Raw genomic sequence first — 6000 nt, 5'->3', positions numbered from 1 at the left:
TTTTGGGATAAATTTTTTCTAATAAATTCAGTGCCACTTAATTAATGAATTAATCTTCTATACATTGACTGTGCATACAGTTTCACTATTATATGCATTAATCCGAATTTAAATTTGTAACTCAAATTTTGCATGTGTGTCATATATCCAACTGTGATAGTCACCGTCAATGTATATAAGATTTACTTTTAATTAATTTAGATGTTCTATTTTTTTATCATAAAACATGTCTAAACACGTCAGCTAAACTGAGTTTTAAGTAACTATTATATATATTCAAGATAGATCTAGTGCGAGACTGCTTGCTGCAGTTCCTCATTTTAATTCTTAAAAATTCACATTTACATTTTTAAGAGATTACCTCAGCATATAATATAATAATTGGTTAGAGCAGAATTTTCAATATTCTTAAATATAGAACGGAAAGCAAGCATATATGTTGGTCTAACACCTTTTTTTTAATTTCAGTAATGCCCTATAGTCATTATTCTCTCTCTGTCTCTCTCTATTTTCTTTTTTAATTGAGTAACTACCTATTAATTTAACACAAATTCCTGCTTGTTCAGTTATTATTTTTGTTAAAATAGCATGTAGGCGTGCCTCTCTCAATGGTGCTCATAGATATTAATCTTTCCAATCAAATTGTTTTACTTGGTTAGGACTTAGGAATTAGAAGCAATATTTTTTTCCCTTTTATTTTGGTAAATAAAAGTTTGGGTGTGTTCGCCTCAAATTACTATCACAAGTTAAGACTTACATTCGAAATCATACGTCACTTATAGAAATTCTTACAGATCGCCTACCAATACAATTCTTATAGAAACAAGATATTTTAACATCATCCAACAAAACTATACACTTTTTTTTAATGCTACACCACCTGTATCAGGTGGCAACAAAGCTATACGCATGTAATTATAGAACCAAAAACTAGGATGGTTAAAATAATTTGTTCTTCATTAAGAAAAAATGTAAACGCCTAATAATTTGTTCTTCATAAAATGGTTGTTTTTTGGCACCATTTAGATGGTCCTTAAAATTGGACAAATAAAATTAAAAAAAAAAAGGAAAAAGAAAACATAAACTTAGTGCCTAACAAATAGAGTCCGCGATTCTACGTGGAATATATATCCATGCCTAAGCATTCTGCAAACGGCCCCAAACAACTTAAACGGCCGAAAACTCATCCACGCGTTGACGAAAGTGTCCTCCCTGTCAATTTGATATAACTTGCTCAGCCAGTATCCCAGTTTCAAGTTCTGGAATATTGTTACGACGTGTTGCTTAATCGAATTAATCAGCAGTTGATTTTTCCTTCCCTGGGCAAGAATGTCATAATCAAGATTTACTGTTATTGTAAGCCAGTCAAATAAGTTCAGTTAAAAAAAAGTCGATATACTAACATCAACACATAATTTAGTAACTTTAACTTGTGTATGAAAACATCTTTAAAAATCTCTATATCTAGCATAAACATATTATCTTATAAATCAAAGTAAAAATTTAATGTATTTAGGAGCATTTCAGCATTATAATAAAGTAAATGAGAAGTTTGAGTTTGGGATCATAATAACTAGAGAGACTGTTTGTGATTTCTCCAATGTGGAGATTATTTTTTCCTCTCATAATGAGACTGAAATTAAAACAGAAAAAACAATACCAAATAAATTAAAATTGTCAATCTAGTGACGCTGATACTATGCATAAGCTTTTAAATAACAAATTCATAATCACATAAGTTTATAATTTTATAGGAGAGGGGCTAAATTCACACCTTTCTATACTAAATTCGCACCTTATACATTTATTATACACTTGTGCCCTTAGATTTTAAGTTTATTTAATGCTTCTTGTAGTTTCAATAAACATATATTTATATAATAAAAAAGAGAAAAAAACAAATGGTTGCATTATAAAATAAAAAATTTTAAAACATTTTGCATGGGGTTAAGAACATTTACTAATTTAAAAGTTAAATTAACAATTCAAAATTTTCAAATACTATTAAGCATGTAAGTAAAAATGTTCACATATTTCAATTCCATGAAATTAAAATCAAGTAAGTTTCAAGATACAATATGCAATCATATTGACTTTATACTAGTAATACATAATATTTGGTTACATGTAAGATTTAAAGAAAAATCAATAAAGGAGAACGATAGTAGATCATAAGAGGGAAGAGAAGAAAAAAAATGTTGAATGAGAGAAACAAGAAAAGGAATTTTTATATAAGCCTTCAATAAAGATTTTAATATGAATATTTTTTTTGTAGAAAATATATTAATATTCCCTCTCTTCATTATGTAGAAAGCTAATTAAATACTATAAAAAAGTGTTGGGTGTGTTTGGATCCTTGTTTTTGGGGCTGTTTTTGAAAAACTGTTTTTCACATTACAAATGCTACAGTAAATGTGTATTTCTAAAACAACTCCAAAAACACCATATCCAAACATTATATCAAAAACAACAACATATGTATATTTCAATTATGTATATTATATATATATTATATTAATATAAATTGAAATATACAAATTGAAAATTATATATATTATATAAATATTTATATACATTAATATTATACATAATATATTATAATATACATAATATAATATACATAATATGTAATATTGTATACATAAATGTGTAAATATTTATACATAATATATTATGTACATTATATTATAATATATACATTATTAATGTATAATATTATTATGTACATTATTGTGTATAATAATGTCTAATAATGTTAGGTATAATATATAATATACATAATATGTAATAATGTAATAATGTATATTATGTATAATATATTATATTATATATATACAATATTATGTATATTATACAAATTGAAAATTATATATTATATATTTATATATTATATATTATATGAATATTTATATAATGAAATATACAATAAATATTACAAATTGAAATATTATATAAACACCATATTTATAATATTATAATATTTATAATTAATATTAATGTATATTATATATATTAAATATTTATATATTTATTTTTACATATTATAAATATTTTATTTTACTTAAAAAATATTTTTACATATTTCTAATATATTTATATGAATATTATATATTATATAAATTATATATAATATAATATATATTTTACATGTATATAAATGTACATTTATACATAATATATATATTAATGTATATTTATAATATACATTAATATTATGTATTATACATAATATAATACATTTATATTAATATACATAATATTAATTTTCCATTTATACATAATATTAATACATTTGTACATTTATATTAATTATATTAATACATTTATACATAATATTAATATATATTAATAAAACTATAATTTATACATTTATATAATATTCATTTGTAATTTATACATTTATAATAATATACACTTATGCATTTATAAATATATTTATATTTTGTATTATATATAATATAATACATTTATATATTTTTTAGCGAATATATAAATATATTTATTTATAAATATTTATAAATGTATTATAAATTCATAAATGTATGTAAAAATAAAATTATAAAAATACCCAAAAATATGTTTGAAAAATACCTCTAAAAATAATCCAAAAAAATCTACAGTAAAAGTTTTTCATATAGTTTTTGAAAAACAACCTAAAAAATAACTAATCCAAACGGACTTGTATTTCAAAAACGAAATGCTACAGTGCTGTTTTTGAAAAATAACCCCAAAAATAGCTAATCCAAACGGAGCCGTTGATTTAATGTATAAAAGCCAAGGACATAAATGTTTAATAAGTGTATAGAGTGTGAATTTAGTATGTATGAGTATGAATATAACCCCTCCCATTCTATAGTCTTATCTCTAAACTCTTAAACAAGATTAGAGAAAATAATTAATTACGTACTTTTTCATGTAGGTTTGAGCTACCTTTTTTACTTTACTTCTAAATGCAAAATAAGTCATTCTAAATTAATGATGAAGATGAAATATTGTAACACTAGAGAAAGTGAAATATTACTCATCTCAAACCAATATAAATGTTTTATAGCTATGTTAAATGTATATTGTGACAGCCCCACTTTCCCCTAAGGTGAACCAAAGAGGTTAGCGGACTGCCTGCCCAACTCTCGCCAGGACTACGGATCAGATTAGAGCTATCCGCTTCAATCCGGAACTTATAACGCGCGCAAATAAGGCAAAAGGGCAAAATAACCCAAAATAAAAGAAAATGAAACCCGGAGTCGGCCATGAATAGTAACCGACTCGTCCGAACCCAACCAAACATCGAATTACATATACCCCATAACATTTAGCCTTTACAAACCAAAATGACATTTAAAAGTGATACAAAAGTCACTACATATATGGTTTGCCAAAACAAAAGTGAAAACGGCCCTAATGATACATTTAGGGTCCCATTTTATATACAATACAAAAGAGTCATTCATCTAGTTCATTTGGCAACCATTTATCAAAATTCATTCCAAAAGAGTCATATTCCTGTAAGGAAAACAAAAGGAACGGGGTGAGCTAATTGCCCAGTGAGAATACAACTCAAGCAACCAAGTTCATGGATACATCAAGCTTAACAGTCCAATTTACCAAAATAAATAAAGCCACACATTAATAATGAGGATAAAAGGATACGGGTGGCTCTCAAGAGCCCTTTTCCTCGTTTGAATTCTTGATCGGTCTCATTGACTCTCCGTCAATGTTTGAAAAGTAACCAACTGTAGACCCCTCTTCTCTCCCATTCCTTCCACCAAACATCCCCCTACCGGGCCCGCACTCCAAACACTTGCACTGTGGTATTACTCGAGTATACCGGAATCAAGAGTCTCTCATACTACAAGATTCCTTATAACTTTACCCAAGGCTCATTAATTGTCACGACCAAACCCTTGTCGGCTCGATTCAATCAACTACCAATGGGGTTGAGCTCAATGATAACATTTGTAGTCGTTGGATACTTGTCCAATCGATATCAAGTCATGTATTTCATTTCATATATCAGTTCATATAACTTTCCAATAACTTTCCAATAACTTTTCAATAACATGTGAAACAATAAGTGAGAGTGATAAAGTACACTCTCACATCAATCCATTAACATACAACATCTCAAGTTCAAATATCAAAGCCATATAATAGCACACAAGTGAGTAGTACACTCACCAATCAATTAAGTGCTATTTCATGCACTTCCGTCAGGAGAATGTCGTGAGCTATCGTCACGCCCTAGAACATGTAAACAAATACCATAAGACTCATAACGAGTCATAAAGTCAAACCAATTATCGCCCAATAGGGTTTCATGCATGGAAATTCAAGGGTTAAATACTTAACCTTTACTCAAGTCGAGAATATAGTTTTCTAAATCTCGAGTAAAAATTCGGGCAGCATGCCCTTTGTGTTTACCAAATTTTCCAGCCATAAGGCTTCATTATTTTTCTTCAATCACAACCCAACAACACACATATAAGCATTTCATGTCAAGAGTCGTTCCATAGCTCACAATATCATAAAACAAGAAACCATACCGAGCCATAAACAACACCAATTCACAACCCCAATAGGGTTTTATAAACATATACAAGCATGAAAGCAAACCAGAAATTAAGAAAGGCTTTAATGTTGGCCTTGATAAGAAAACCGGTTTTGACGTCATAATGCGGTAATGGCACAACTCTCACTACAATTATCGGTTAGGGGTGTAAGACCCACCGTTTCGAATCTATGAAACAGGGCTACAACAATGTAGAAGGCCTCTCAGTCCAAATCCTAGCACAACTAGGTCAAAAGTGCCAAATACCAAACCAGAATTACCAAAACAGATTTGCAAAACGCAGAAAACTGTAATCGGTATATCTCAGTCCATACAAGTCCAAATGCCGAAATTCCAAAGGCATATGTTAGCTAAGACATTCAGCTACATTTCCGCAGAAGACACCAACTTCAAAATCCAAACCAATTCCAGTCAAAATAGGCAATTACTAT

This window comes from Coffea eugenioides, chromosome 5, assembly GCF_003713205.1.
Source record: "Coffea eugenioides isolate CCC68of chromosome 5, Ceug_1.0, whole genome shotgun sequence".
Taxonomy (NCBI): Eukaryota; Viridiplantae; Streptophyta; class Magnoliopsida; order Gentianales; family Rubiaceae; genus Coffea; species Coffea eugenioides.
The sequence above is the reverse complement of the archived record's forward strand: the minus strand, read 5'-3'. Positions refer to the sequence as shown.